Raw genomic sequence first — 17,346 nt, forward strand, 5'->3', positions numbered from 1 at the left:
TTTCTTTTACCTTTCTCTCTATCCTGGGGTCAAACTCACACTTTCTGGAGCTATAGCATACATTGAGCCAACAGGGAGAGCCCTCTAGAATAGCAAAAGCCTTTGCTGCTTACCATCGGACTCATTCCCGTCCTCACGAGCCTTGACGCGTTCTTGTCGCGTCTCCTTGTCACTGCCTTGGTCTCCCCCACCTTTGGCGTGACTGCCCCTCTCCTGTAAGTCAAGTGGCTTTCGCCCCTTTCCTCTTTATGTTTGCCCTTAGCATGGGCAAAGTCCATCAAAGACTCGGTCTCGTTGATGGCTTCGTCCATATACTATAAAAATATTATCTTTTTAAAAAAAATATGACTAAACAAATAAAATATATTTTTAATATAAAACTCTTTATAAAAAGATATTTTTAATATTTTCGTTTGAATAAGTGCCTCTTAATTATATCTCAACTATGAGTTCTACTTTTATGAATAAATTTTATTGTTAATGAGTAAAGTCAAATTTATATTTAACTTACTCAATCACTTTCAAGTTTCAACCTTATAATTTTATGTAACGATAATAATTAAAAATCATTTAAAAAAATTAATTAAATATATTAAATTTTTTACCATTCTTCCTTATATTTACATAAAAGATAACTTTTAACATGTCACCAAACCCTTATAAATGTAGTCCAATTATCCAGATGCGATTATTACTGTATTAGGTACTGGTACATAGAAAATCCAACAGGCTCACTTAAAGAGTAACTATACTAATTAATCTAAAATCAGTTTATCTTTTTCTGTGTTGAAGAAGAGGGAGAGGCAAAAAATGATCATAAGTATCTCACATTATATATAAAACCAGTTCCTATCACTGCATGCATGCAGATGCAGATAATGGCAAACACAATAGAGTTAGATAACGAACAACCTTTTCTCTTCCCACTAACAAAATCCAAAGTGCTTCCTGACCCTTCAAAGTTCTTCTCTAAAAACCTTCTCGCTTCTCCATTGCCTACAAACTCATTCTTCCAGAACTTTGTCCTCGGCGATGGCAATATTCAAGAGTACATTCACCCTTACCTCATCAAACCCTCTGATTCCTCTGTTTCTCTCTGCTACCCTTCTCTCTCTGTCTCCTCTCATTCCATGCACCAAGTCTTCACACCTGATCTCACTATCTCTTCCTCAACAAGTACTCCTTCCCACCATGTTATATCTTCCTTCAGTGATCTCAGTGTCACTCTCGATTTTCCTTCATCTAATCTCACTTTCTTCCTTGTTAGGGGAAGCCCCTATGTTACTGGTTTTTTGTCCCAACATGCATCTTTTTCTATAACCTCCATCCATAAAATCTCTTCTTTTTCTTCAAAAGCTTCACCAATTAAGTATACTCTTCAGCTTGACAATGGTCAGAAATGGCTTATCTATACTTCTTCACCAACCATATTTAGCTTCAGCCTTGACATGAAACTCACTTTCTGCAATATTTCTTCTGATGAGGCTCCTGTGATGGTTCGGATAGCAGTTATGCCAGATTCAAGTTCAAAAAGCGAGGTTGTTCTTGACAGGTACAGCTTTTGCTGCCCTGTTTCCTGGAGAGGCTATCTTCACTAAGCCATATTGTGTTGAATACAAATGGGAGAAGAAAGGGTTTGGTAGTTTGTTGATGTTGGCTCATCCTCTCCACCTTCAACTTCTGTCTAAAGATGGGGGTAATGTGACTGTTCTTAAATATTTTAAGTATAGAAGCATTGATGGGGACCTTGTTGGGGTTCTTGGAGATTCATGGTTGTTGGAAGCAGAACATGTTCCTGTAACTTGGCACTCTACTAGAGGTGTCAATCAAGACTCCTACGATGAAATCAAACAAGCTCTTTGTAAAGATGTTGGTGCTCTTTGTTCGTCAAAAATAGCTAATACTTCATCTTACTATTATGGCAAATCGATTGCAAAGGCAGCAAGGTTTGCATTGATAGCTGAAGAGGTTGGTTTTCTTGACTTGATTTCACTTGTTAAGAAATTCTTGAAAGAAACCATTCAGCCATGGTTAGATGGCACTTTTAAAGGGAATGGATTTCTGTATGAAAAGCAATGGGGAGGTCTTATTACTAGACTAGGTGCTGATAGTTCAGGAGCAGAATCTGGGTTTAAATTTTACGACAGTCATCATGTTCAACTGGGGTATTTTGTATATGGAATTGCTGTTCTTACGAAGATTGATCCGAATTGGGGTAAGAAGTATAGGTCAGAAGCATATTCAGTCATGGAAGATTTCATGAACTTGGGAGGAAAAGATTCAAAATCTAAGTATACACGTTTAAGGTGTTTTGATCTCTTCATGTTACACTCATGGGATTCAGGGCTAGAGGATCGTGATGGAAGATATCAAATGAATAGTGGTGAAGCTGTGAATGCATATTATTCAGCAGCGTAGATGGGTTTGGCATATAATGATTCAAATCTTGTTGCTATTGGTTCAACTCTTGCATCATTGGAAATTCATGCTGCTCAAATGTGGCGCCAGTTAAAGAGGGATGATAAAAAGTTTGATGATTTTACAAAGGAGAATAAGTTAATGGAGGTTCTATGGTCTAATCTGAGGTCAAGAGGATTTTGGATTGATTGTCCGGGTTCGGAAGTTAATGGACTTGGCATTCATGTTCTTCCATTGCTGCCTGTTACTGAGTTCTTATTTTCCAACGTTTGTTTTGTGAAGGAGTTTGTGGAGTGGATTATGCCTTATTTGAACAGGGATGGTGTTGAAGAAAAATGGAAGTGGTTGGTTTATGCAATGGAAGGAATTTATGATAATGAAGCTGCATTGAAGAAGATTAGGGAGTTGACAAGTTTTGATGATGAACGGAACTCATTGAGCAATCTGTTATGGTGGCTGCACAGCAGAAGAGGCCATGAAGATCATCATCAGGATTCTTGTAATGGAAACCATGTTTTAATATTGAATACCGTGTTATAATATGGTATTACTTCTTGAATTGCATCCCTTAATACTTTCATTTGTGCTAGTAAAATTTGGAAAACTCTTATATGCTTATAATTAAGTCCCTAGACGCCCCACACAAGTTTCTAATCTTTCACTAAACTTCAAAGTTACATGTAATATATTTAATAATTAATATGCAATAGGTAAAAATAATATTATTTTTCCTTTTTAAATAAGTCTTCATAGGTTTGATCTTGAGAATAGAAAAAAAATATATAGAAAAACTTAATGTTGTCTTTACTAATCTTATTCTTTTATAATTTTCAATGATATAGTTATTCTTAACTATTATAATTGTAACTTGTAAGAATTCTTTAGTAATAATCAAGCTGAGTAAATGATAATCGTGCGTCAAACTCTTTATTACGTACCAGTAGCTGCTTGAGTTATTTAAAGAGGAGTGTAAGAGTTAGCAACTTTTGTAATTTGTAGTCATTAAATAATTATTAATAATATTTTTAATAGTGTATTAATAATATTTTTAATAGTGTGAGATTTTATTCAGTAATATAGGATTACTCATTTTTATTTTACTAGTTATATACTGACCAAAATTTAATAAAATTGTTGTCCCTAAACTTTTTCTTATTTAAATATCATATTACTAATTGAATTTTTAAGATTGATGTAGTAGTCTTCTACCCAAAAGTAATGAATTGAGCAAACACTTAAATTTGTTTCTAAAAAATTTTGATATGACACTTTGATTTTTAATAAATTTTTATTATTTTAAATTAAAAAAAAAACTTAAACGTTAATATTTCAGTTAATACTAACATAAAGAAAAAAAATGAAATTCTTTAAAAAAATTTCTAAAATTTAATTAAAAGAAATGTTAAAAATATAAACCCAATAAAAACAATTAAAAATTCATCTACTGTAGTGAATTTTATATTATACTTTAGACTTATTCATCTATTAGGTACTGTAAGCCTCCATTATTATTAGGGAGTCACTCAAATAAAGACACCTAAAACGTCTTTTTTTAAAGATATTTTTTAGTAATTAAAATTTAATATATATAATTAATTAAATCATATTTTTTTTGTCAAAATTAGGATAGACAAATTGATTTAACCAAAAAAATTGTGAATCAAATTTTAAACTGATCTAAATTAATATTATTTTTTTTATAAAAAATAACTACAATACCCTTATTATAGAAAATTATTAAAATACTCTTATTATAATACATTTTCAATAAAAAATTTATAATGCACGAAAGAGTTAAATAACTACTGCAATCATGAGTAAATTAAAAGAGTACATAAGAGTACATAGAAATAACTATCCATAACTATCAAAAGTACATAATAACTAGTAATATTAACTGAAATAGCCTATAGTAAAAAAATTTAGTATAACTATTATAATATTATATTCTATTTATAATAGTTACCACCATATCTTATAGCCTTATACCACCATAACTATAAGAGTATAACTATTATAATATTATAATAATAAGGCTAGTAGTAAATATGTAACTATTATAAGAGTACATTATATCTCTTATTATTAAAATTTTTTTTTTAATATTAACTTTATAACTTGATATATGATTGATGTGTTATTTGATTAAGAAAGACACTGTAGTATATATATAATTTTGTGATATATATTTTGGATATTAAATCATGTATAGTAATATTAATTTATTTAATTTTGTGTATGTAATTTTGATTTCTGTTACCTGTGGCAGTTCTATTCTCATGTGCTTCCATTCCTGTGTTTTTGAAAAGTAAAATATAATTATTAAGAACTAATTCAATTCATAACAAAAAAAAATTAAATTTAGTTATCGTGTTACCTGTAGCAAATTGATGATAGGTGGTAGCTCTGGCCATTTGTCTAATTGTAGTCAATCTGACTACCCCTATATTTATAGTTAATCGGTACTTCCACCAGTGTTTGGAATTGGAGTTGTATCAGTTGGGATGGCAATTTGTTTTCCTTTTCGAATTATCTCCTAGTAACTTGCACGTCTTCTAGCTCGGTATTGTTGTCTTTATTCTTCGGTCATGTTTTCGCCTAGCATAATCTGTCCAAATGGGTCGACGTTGACGTGGCTGTTGATTTCGTGAAGTTTTCATTTTTATTTGTCAAAAAGATAACAATGATATGCAGAGAAGAAAAACTTTTGTAAGACCAAAATTGAAAGGGAAGGAGTAATTTAATTCTGTTAAGTATGATTGAAGGTGGAACAGTTTTTATTGAAAGTGAGTTAGTTTTTAAAGTGAGTACGTAGTAGTAGCAGTTTTTTTTTTTTTTCATTTTTAAAATACGTCGTGGGTTAACGGTGAATCAATTTGGTACTCTATCTATAGTGGAGTAAATTCTTTCCTTGATCAAAAAATAATAAACATGCTGTAGTAAAATGTTTGTTATACTGAATCCAATGTTTAACAAAAAAAAAAAAAAAGGGGTAAAATAGTAAGAAAAAATTGGATACCAAATTTTCTTATTCCCATTATACATTGGTATAGTCTATTATATATTGGTATAGTCCATTATATATTGTATATTGTATTAGTATAAATTTAATTAATGAGTATATTTTTACGTGTGATTTTTTAAAAAAATAAATATTGGACATCAAATATATGTAAACCATACGTTGTAAATTCAATTATTCTAATGACTTTAGTTAATAATGATTTATTTTTTTTATACTTTAAATACTATTGTCCCATTGAAATAACTATTAATAAAATAAATATATTTTATATACTATCAATTATTGTACTATAATGATATAATGATCACTTATATACTATTATATTATGAGGTATTATGTATAAAAAATATTTATAAAAAGTAGTAAATAATTAATATTTTGTTGACGTAATTTTATTTATATTATTAATTAAAAATAATATAATTAATAAAAAATAAAAAATAATTTTATTTGTATTATGGGCTATTTTATTTATATTTTATTTTTTATTTTGTTATTTATATTAATTATTTATATTTTAATAATTTTAAAAAAATATCATGAAAAATTAAAGATAAAAATATAATTAATAAATTTAATTTTAAAATATCATGTATCTTGAGTACGTAGCGTAAGTTTTTTCTATAATATCTTATAAGAGTATAACTATTATAATAAGGTAGCACGTTGACTAAGAAGAATAACAACAAGCAAATTAATCAAGAAAATCAAAGAACAAGCTAAGCCATGCATTAAGAACAAGAAGAAGAAAAACGTAGAAGAGAAGAACATGATAGCAAGCCTTAGCAATGATCCTCTATAACAGCAAGTTACGTAAAGAAAGAACCTGAAAAAGCGATGATCCTCTAATTAAGAAGAACCTGAGCAAGCATTAGCGATGATCCTCTAGCAAGCCATGCATTAAAAAGAAGAAGAAAAAAAAAAACAAAACCTGAAGCGAGCGCAGAGAAGAACCGAAGAAGCTGCGATCCCAAGCGATAAAGAACAAGAACAAGAAGAAAACCTGAAGAATTAGTTAACGAATATATATTCAGATTTGTAATTGTAATATTATAGGCTATAGTTTAACGAATATTTCTCGATAATATTATAATAGTAATACTCTTATAGTTTATTAATAAGGCTATTTTGTTCCTATTATAAATTAGGCTACTAGTAATATTATAATAGTTATACTCTTATAGTTACGGTGGTATAATACTATTATAAGTATTATGTACTGAAATAGCCTATAGTTTATACTCTTATTAGAAAGATTTATATTTTTTTTAATTATGTACTCTTGTTAGTAATAATATATTTTCAGATTTTTAATTAAAAAAAGTTATTAATCCACGAAAGAATTAAATAACTACTGCAATAGTGAGTAAATTAAATAATTGCTCCACTTATAAATATTCTTCACCTCACTGTTGTTCGATTTTTTTTTCTGTATCTTGTTCTTTTTTTTGTTCTGATATGCATTTATTAAGAAATAGAGTTGATACAATTTTTATGCCAACTTCATTGCCGTATCTATATTATACCTTTTAAAGAATACAGGAATAGAAACACACGATAATGGAACTGGTCCAAATAATAGACGTCATGATAATATAAGTGGGTGATATTTTATATTTATGGTTTATTTTATTTTTGAGTACTCATTTCTAATTTAAAAAAAAAAATTCAAAAGACAAGTACTCTTTATCTTATTCTATTTTTACATCTAAAGTTTGTATTTTTTTTATAACTATAGATCGAGCACTACTGTTCAATATCTAAACAAGTTTTTTATATTATCCAGTTTCAAACAATATATAAAGGCAATACTACAATTTGATGTCCAACTTTTGAAGAAATCATATCTCTTCAAATAATTCATTTCACAAAATAAATTTAATGGATAAAATAGTAACAATAATTTTTTTAATATTTTATCTTCATCATATAATATATAATATTTATTCAAAGAATTTTTCGTAATGAATAAATTTAAAGATATGTTATTGCACACTACTATATATAAAATGCCTAATAACAAACAAGATTATGAATTTCATAATAAATAATTAAAATAGATAATTAACAAATAAAAAATTTTAAAATAGATAATACATTCATAATACTAATAATAGTAATTGTAATAAAGTTAATTATTTTATATTTTATATTTTTTAATTAAAAATAACATTTTAATATAATTTTTTTTTAATATTTTAAAAAATTTATGACGTAATAATTGATAATAAATAAAAAGATTTATATTTTTTATGCAGTTATACAAATTATATTTAATTTATTTAAAAATAAAAGAGATTATATTTGTTATTTTAAGTTATATGTAAAAAAATTATTTATTTATTTATCTATAAATATATTCTATATTTATTAAAATTTATCAATATTTTTTTATATTGTTTGATACGTATTATTAAAGTTTATGTTTATTAAAGTCGATTAATATTTTTATTTATATATTAATATGTATCTATAACAATATATAAAGTCAATACAAAGAATTGACCATAACTTTAGTTTTCAAATTTTTTTAACTATATTTATTCTCTAACAAACTATTTCATAAAACAAATTATAAGGACAAAATAGTCATAAAATTTATTTTAAAAAATCCAATAACATCCCACTAAAACAAATTATAAGGATAAAATAGTCATAGTTTTGTTACTCTTATAACCATGATAATACATCTCCCAACAAAAAAAATGCACATCAATGTCTTCACATTTTTCACCATCTTCATATTTTGTTTAATTTTATGTTAGTTTTAGTTTTAGTTTATATTCTTTGTTTTATCAATGTCTTCACATTCTTCACCATCTTCATGTTTTATTTAATTCTATATTAGTTTTAGTTTATATCCTTTTATTTTGTATCCTTTTATTTTGAGTACGTTGTACTCTCACAGACTCACTGTTAGTTTGATTTCACTCTAATTATTATATTAAAGTTTTATTTGTAATTTTTTAGAAAAATCTACTAATTTTATTCTTCATACACACTTTTATGTGTTTCTCTTACTATCGACCTTCTCTTTTTTCAACACCCTCAATTGCATTGCTTCCTTCGTCTTCCATTACTTCCACTTACCTTTAGTTTACTTATTTAATTTATATTTTTAGTCATTCTTTTATCCTTTTAATTCATTCCCAATTTTTTACGTACAAAATAGTTCTGTCTTTTTTCCTTATCAATTTGATGTAAAAAAAAAAAACCATTTTTTTATCTTATCGATTTGATGTAGAAAGAAAATATTTTCTTTTTATCTAGTATGTGTTCTTATTTTTGTTTACATGTCTTTACCTATAAATGATGGAAGGAAGAAGTTTCATAAATATTTTGTTAACTTATTATTTTTAAATTGCTTTGCAATAATATTTTTTTTAATTTTTTAAATTATTGATTATATAGAGTATTATATTTGAAATTTGAGTATATAAATATTTCTTCTGAAATAAAATAATCATTTATCTTAAGGAGTGGCTAATTTATTTAATTGGCATGTATAAAGGGCGCAAGAAAGTTCACACCTATCAAAGGTTTGTTAAAAATATTAACATATTAATTTTCTGAACTATCTAAACTATTAATTATATAGAGTATTGAATTTCACATTTAATTATAAAGAGTACTAGAATTGACATTTATTAATTTTTTAAATTATTGCAAAAAGATTATTAATTAATTTAATATTATTTGTCTGTCATATGATTGGCATATAAAAAACATATAATACCATAAATATAGTAAGATAAGAACTTTGTTAATTGATTTTGTTAATCTCTTTTTTATTTTTAATCTATTTTATATTGGATAATATTATTTTTTATTAATTATTAGATTGACATATAACATTTAAATATGTCAAGATAAGAACTGTGTTATATATTTTTCGTTATTTCAACTTTCATGATTATTTTTTTTCTCTTTATTTTTCTATGTCATAGGCCATGTAAGTTTTAATTTATTATTTATCTTATATATATTCTATTTTAAAAACTATTTTATTTTTTTAGGTTTTCTAATTTGTTTTATTGTATTTTTCTTTTACTTTGAAAATTTTCTGGTCTGAAGATAATAGGTTTGAATTTTGGTAATTTATTGAGTCTAATCGAAATAAACACATTGAAATATAATAAACAGAATCGTTAATTCAACATTTATTAATGGATAACTACTAGAAAAAAATATTACATAAATAATAGAAATAAGTTGATAATATACAAACTAATTTAGAGAGAGAAAAAAAACGTAACAAAAGGAAGATATAGATTTTCACCTTTTGTTATATGGTAAATTGATTATATATAATATAATAAATGGTACATGTTCTCAATATAAGAACATGAGATTTAATATGACGACCCTTTCATGATGTTTCTCTGCCTTAATAAAAAAACTAATATCATTTAGACTTAAAATATTTATTTTTGTACTTAATAAAAAATCTAATATCATTTAACTTTAATTTTTAACTTTCAAGATACATGAAAGATAATTTAAAAGATACTTATTATATAGGAAGTTAAAAATATTCTAAATTTAAAAAATTATTTAATAACAAAATTAAGTTTGTTCAAAATCGTAGGGAGAATTAGAGAGAGAAAGAGAAAGTTGGGGATTTTTAACTAATTATAAAGAATCACCACCATTAAAGCTATTAAATTTGAGTATATTAAGTGAGGTCGAAGAAGCAAACCATGACGATAAATCTAAAATTTTTTTTGTCTCTTTTTATATAGTGTTTCAGTTTAAGTAACTTTTCTTTATGGATAATATTTAAATGACGAACAAAATAATAAGATTCGTATTAGACTATGAAAATTAATCTAATCCTTATAATATGATGTCATTATTTCAAAACATGTAAAATAAAATCATAAAGTATAATTTAATTGATGTGCACAATAAAATAAATATAAAACTTATAAAATAGCAGTCAAATGTGGATAGCAATGGTTGCCTTCCGTCCTAAGCTAAGGTACTATATTAAACTACGACTTAAATTTATAATGATTAGTTAAAAAACTTACAATTATAGTACTATTTTTTATTATTTTAGTTGAAAATAATTATGATTACTAACATCAAATTTTGATAATTTGGAAAAATTTTAAATGTTTTATGTCTTAATTCTTTTAGTAAAACTTCAACAACTCATAAAAGTTAACACAATAGATGGTTATAAATCAAAGTAATAGATAAGAGTAAACGTTGCGATAATGATACTTAGTGATAATTAATAACGATAAGATGAAGAGAATGTGGAAGGAGAAAAAAATGAGAAAGGAGAACAAGGTAATATAATAGTGGCGATGAGACAATGGCATGTATGTATATAGAGAATAATATATAGTAAGAGAAAGAATAGTGTTTGATATAGTGAGTGAATATAATAAAAACAGAAAAGCTCCTCATACAAGCCCTAATGGCTTGTATGCTTTTACAAGTTCATTAACAAATAAAACAAATAACGCGCTGCTACACATACGTGGTATACACGCGCTATATAAGATCCCTCGTATATCTAACTGCCAAATTTAAAAGATTTCTTTCCTTCTTCGTTTTCGTTATTTGGAGATTTGCTTGTTCTTCTTCTCGCGCCTCTTGGAGATTTGCTTGTTCTTCTTCTCGCGCGTCTTCCCTCCTTCTTCTCCATCGTTCTTTTCCTCTCCTCTTCTCAGCGGTATGTTCTTCGTTTACGTTACTTTCCTCTCTCTGTGCAACTCGAGCTTCGTTTTGTATTTGATTTGTTGTTTTCTGAAATCAAAGTTTGAACTCGTTTTGAAGATAATGGATCATTCAACCTCAGATTGTCAGCTGAATCCAGGCGAAGTGGATTATGAATATGAATCTAATGAAGTCCCTGAGGTTTGATTTACGTAGCATTGTGTAGTTGAAAAATTCCTGAACATTGACTGTGAAACTAACACGTTAACGTGAATCTGTTGATTGAATGTAATTTATTAGTTTTGATTAATTATCTGGAATTTATAGCAGACGCTCGGGTGTAGATCAGAACTTGTTTGGGTGTATTTTCTCGAGAAGTGTGGGTGTATTTACAGTTCATTGGTTTTATGTTATTGTAACTGAGTTGTTGTTGTTCGGGTGTATAATATCAGACATGATCGGGTGTATTTTTAGTTTTTGACATGGTGTATTCTGCAGCCTGTGTATTTACAGTTTATGGCTTTTTATGTTATTTTAACTGAGCTGTTGTTGTTCGGGTGTATTATATCAGCATTGATTGGGTGTATTTTTAGTTATTGACATGGTGTATTTTGCAGCCTCTCTCTGTTGTTGATGACCAGCTTGTTCCGAAGGTTATAATGACCTTTACCACCCTTGAAGATGCTGGAAAATTTTACAAGAACTATGCCAAGGCTGCAGGTTTCTCTACAAGAGTTCGGTGCACAAATAGGAAGGGAAACAAGATTAAGAATCAACTGATTACATGTAGCAGAGAGGAAAAATGGAAATCTAAAATATCTCCGACCGAGAAGACCAATCCGACAGCCGGTTTAAACTGTCCTGCAAGAATTTATATACACACATTGAAGGATGTCGGTGCTTGGATCATTTCAAAGGTTGTGCTGGATCATTCACACCCCTGCTGTCCAAGTAAACCAGAGATGCTCAAACAGCACAGGGAACTAAGCATGTCCATTCGTCGTACAATAGAGAATAACGAGGAGGCCGGTATCAGACCAAGCAAAACCTACCAATCATTTGTTGCGGCTGCCAGGGGTCACCGCGAGTTAAATTTTATCGAAAAGGACGTGAGGAATTACATTACCAGGGAAGTGCGGAATGTTTCCGAACAAGAAGATGCAAAGAAATTTGGGAAATATTTTTTAAGAATGAAAGAGAAGAATCCGAATTTCTTTTTTGAGCTCGAACTCGAGGAGGATCAATCGATTAAGCTGGCTTTTTGGGCCGATGCAAGAAGCAGAGCTGCCTTTGAGTATTTCGGAGACGTTGTTTCATTCGACACCACCTACAATACAAACAGGTAACAAACTGCCCCTGTTTAAGATGCTAAATTAATGTATTTTTATGAATCCGCAGCAGAGGTGTATATTGCCTTTTTGTTTGGGTGTATACTAAGCATTTGTTGGGGTGTACCTAACGATTTTGCATTCTGGACTATGGTAATTTGTTTCAGGTATAATTTGGTCTGTGGTTCTTTTGTCGGGGTGAATCACCACGGTCAGTCAACACTTCTCGGATGCTCTTTGATGAAAAACGAAGAAATTGAATCATTCAAATGGTTATTTGAATGCTGGCTTCGTTGCATGGGAGGAAACGCTCCGAAAGGGTTTCTCACCGATCAGTGCGCATCAATGAAAAGGGCTTTAGAGGCCTGTATGCCAACAACAATTCACCGTTGGTGTATTTGGCACATCATGAAGAAGATTCCAAGCAAATTAAATGGGTACAAGGGACATGCCGATATCGAACAAGAAATAAGCCAAGTGGTTTGGAACTCTCACAGCAAAGACTCATTCGATAGGAATTAGAATGATTTTCTGCTGAATTTTGGTCTTGGGGACAACAAGTGGCTTTCAGGTAATGTATTTTTAAAATCTGCAGCAGAGGTGTAAATTGCATGTTCCCCCGGGTGTATTTATAGTCTGTGTTTGGGTGTATTCTGCAGATCTGTATGAAGACCGTCATATATGGGTTCCTATCTATCTGGATCACCACTTATGGGCAGGGATGAGAAGCACACAAAGGAGTGAGAGCATGCATTCATTTTTTAACAAGTATATCACCCGGAATAGCTCGCTTATTCAGTTCGTCAAACAATACGATAATTGCCTCGGAAGTAGGGAGCAAGCAGAGAGAGAATTAGATGCTGCAGATTTTCATACGGTCATACCGTGTGCAACCAAATCCTTTATTGAAGCTAAGTTTCAAGATGCGTACACTCATCAAAAGTTTAGGGAAGTCCAAGCGCAATTCAGAGGAAAGGCGAATTGCATCACCAGATTAAAGAATTCTGCTCTAGGCTATTCAGTATACGAAGTCGTTGAACAAGTTTCCAGCTCAATATTCAACAAGTTTGTGGTTACTTACGACTCAGTTGCAGCCGAGGTAAAATGCCAATGCTTATTATTCGAGTCGAGAGGGATACTATGTCGTCACGCACTAAGCGTGTTAAGCTTCGAACAAGTAAGCCAAGTGTCACCCAGATATATACTGGAACGATGGAGCAAGAAGGTAAAGAGGCGACACACACACATAAAGAGCAGCCACGACGAGCCACTGTTGGAGCCAAGAAGCAAGAGGTTCGACCAATTGGTTTTTCGTTCGCAAAATATTTGCAAATTTGCATCCGAATCGGAGGAGCTGACTGCAATTCTGCACCGTGCGTACGATAACGTCATGGCTGAGATGGAATCATTAAAAGCCAAAAGGAAGGGGACATGTTCTTTATCCCACGAAGACGCCAACTTGGAATCCGTTAACGAGCTTCAAAGCCCGCCAAGGATTCGAACAAGAGGACATCCAAAAAATAGGCTAGGTTCAAAGTTGGACAAACAGATTACAAATGCCACAAAGAAGAAGAAAACGAAAGTTTAAGTGAGGTAAAACTAATGTTCTTTAAATTTGTGGGGATTGAGTTTATTTTTCTCGTTAATAGTTTAGCTAATATGTGAGTGTTATATTCAGATAAACCTGTTTGATACTGCATCAGCGGTGCATTCAAATTCCAGCCAATATCAAGGACATGTTATGAATTATCAGTTCAGGGTACCAGCAGCAGGGGATAACTCTTTGGGTGTATAGTTTTCCAGAATATGGGTGTACAAGCACCGTTCTTTTGGGTGTATTTTTGTTAATTCACAATTTACATATAGATACATATATAGATACATATAGAACAAAAGCTGTAAAAATTCGCAGGTTATGAGTGTATATTTGATTTGATGTTTTTCTTCATATTTTAGTACTTGTAATTCATACATTTTGAATACAGCACAGACAGTTTGGGTGTATATTTTATGCAATCTTGAGTGTATTATTAGACCTGCGTTGGGTGTAACAGTTTATAATTTACGTTTATATATGTCTTGATTTTGTCCTTCATATTTTACCACCTGTAATACAGCTTTTGAATACAGCACAGACAGTTTAACAGGACAGATAGTTTAACTATGGAAAAAAATATACATGGAATAGAAGTTGTTGATAAATGGCAAATATTTACAGCATTTGTTCAATTTACAAATATTTACGCAGTTTCTATATCAGCAGAATATATCTGACAAAACGGACTCAATAATACAGAGGATGGCTTCGACAGCCTTATAGCATTACTCTCTCTAATTGCCCGATCTCTCTCTTTATTCATCTCATTGAATAGTATCCGCGAAGCATACTCCACTCTATAGTGGTCCACCTCCTCCTACAATTAAAAAGTATATTCTGTTTAAACAACAATATTAATTCAGTAAAGTAATACAGAGTTATATAGTTCTAAAGACAGTTACCTGTGGCCAATTATCCCATTCATACTTCCCCTTTTTAATGTTTTCCGGCTCAATTAACTCCATCCACTTCATAACGTAGATAGTGCAGTCATAGCTGAAAATGAAGAAAATAAATTACAAATCTCATTTACGAAAGTTTAATGTTCAGAGTCACAAATTTATACCTTGATTTTTGGCCTGATATTTTAACATATGATGATTTAATTTCCTTCTCCTTCTCGCCTTTCTTCAGAGGTTCCCCGCCGGCATATGTTATCAATCTTGAAAATACATATCCCTTAAATACCAAAACAAATCAGTAATACACCCGAATGAATGCACCAGATACACCCAACTGAATGGACAATATACACCTAACACAACTAACGAAATAGACCTAAATATTAAAGTAAAGAAGACAGAGGCAACTTACAGTGAATTTATTAACCTTCTTTCTCTCTTCGCCGGGAGCTTTTTTGTGTAGCGGGTCAAGTATATGACATCTCCGCTTCTTTGTATCTATCAGCCATAACCACCAATGCCCCGAGTAGCAAACAGGTGCAAAAATCTGAAAGATTGCCACATTTTCAACAGTGTGTTATTTTATTTGGCATATAAGTAAAGAAGTGTACTAACAAATTTAGCAAATGAAACTTACATATGGATGCAAAGTTAATTTTTTTGCATCTATGAAGGGAATAAAATTCGGGTAGTCTTCCACCCTAAATTCCTTATTCGTTTTCGGTGACATGAATTCCCCGTTTGGGTGATCCGAAAGCGCCATGTTCTGCAACAATTGCGAAACAACAAATGAAATACTGAAAATACACCCAAGTGAATACTTTAAATACACCCAAATGACTACACAACTTACACCCAATCGAACATAAAAAATACACCCGAATCGATACATAAAATACACCCAAAGTTCGTAGATAGATGCACCCTTAGTGGTGGGATGTGCATCAACCCACCGAATCCTAGATCCCTCACAATCGCCTTCTTCTCCTCAGTCATGTTTCTGAATTTATCACTGAGGAGATGTGTGGCACACTTAAAGTCTTTTGTTCGGTTTCTTGCTGCCATTTTCTCTGAAATGAAAAAAGATACACGCATATATATGAGTCAGATACACCGATTAATAACAGTAAGATACCACCATATATATGAGTCAGATACACCCATTGATAACAGTGAGATACTCCCATAGTAAGATGCATGCATGTATATCAGTCAGGTATCACTCAAACATGCTTCAATATCAAGCAACAACACAAGGTCAAGCAATATACATACCCCCAATCTACTGAATATACCCCCAAAAATCAGTTACCAGAAGATATTGAGCAACAAGAATAACAGGAGAACCTAGAACAACAACTTAGAAGAACAGTGTAACAAAGAAGCAAGAATAACAGTAAACCCTAGAACGACAACAAAGAAGAAAAGTAAAACCTAGTGAAGAAGAAGAACAACAACGCATATATATGATTCAGATGCACCGATTAATAACAGTAAGATACCACCATATATATGAGTCAGATACACCCATACACCCATATATATGAGTCAGATACACCCATTGATAACAGTGAGATACTCCCATAGTACATGCATGTATATCAGTCAGGTATCACTCAAACATGCTTCAATATCAAGCAACATTACAAGGTCAAGCAATATACACCCCCCAATCTACTGAATATACCCCCAAAAATCAGTTACCAGAAGATATAGAACAACAAGAATAACAGTAAACCCTAGAACAACAACGAATAAGAAAAGTAAAACCTAGCTCGTAATCTGAAAAATATACAGGAATGTTAATGAATTTACCTTGAGTGTTGTTGCTTTGTTTTCTCTTCAAATTCTTGAGGGAGAGTTTGATGGTGTTTTGATGGAGGTTTCGAAGGTTAGCGACGACTTGAATATTTTGAACTTCGATTTTCGCTCGAAAATGGAAGGATTGCGTTGTTTTCGAATCGCTTTGAGAAGTGGAGGAAGTGGAAGAGTCTGCCATTACTCGTAGGATATGTAACCGTTTGAGTGTTGAGCGCGTGAATGTGACGCTCCATGTAATGCCTCTTCATGCGCGTGAGTTGTATTTGGACTGGGCCAACTTGTAAGCTTGTAAGCTTGTATGTGTAGCAGGCCCGTTTACATAAAAGATAACTTTTAACATGCCACCAAACCCTTATAAATGTCGTCCAATTATCCAGACGCCATTATTACTGTATTAGTTACTGGTGCATAGAAAATCCAACAGGCTCACTTAAAGAGTAACTATACTAATTAATTTAAAATCAGTTTATCTTTCTCTCTGTTGAAGAAGACGGAGAGTCAAAAAGTGATCATAACTTCATAAGTATCTCACATTATATATAAAACCAGTTCCTATCAATGTATGCATGCATGCAGGTACAGATA

General features: G+C 30.6%; 1 pseudogene; it reads left to right on the top strand.

Moving 5' to 3' along the window:
• Nucleotides 1–622: 622 nt before the first annotated feature.
• On the top strand, nucleotides 623–2,958 carry LOC112743399 (glucan endo-1,3-beta-D-glucosidase-like; annotated as a pseudogene).
• The last annotated feature ends 14,388 nt before the right edge of the window (nucleotides 2,959–17,346 follow it).

The sequence above is a fragment of the Arachis hypogaea genome, chromosome 14, assembly GCF_003086295.3.
Source record: "Arachis hypogaea cultivar Tifrunner chromosome 14, arahy.Tifrunner.gnm2.J5K5, whole genome shotgun sequence".
In the NCBI taxonomy this organism is placed as follows: domain Eukaryota; kingdom Viridiplantae; phylum Streptophyta; class Magnoliopsida; order Fabales; family Fabaceae; genus Arachis; species Arachis hypogaea.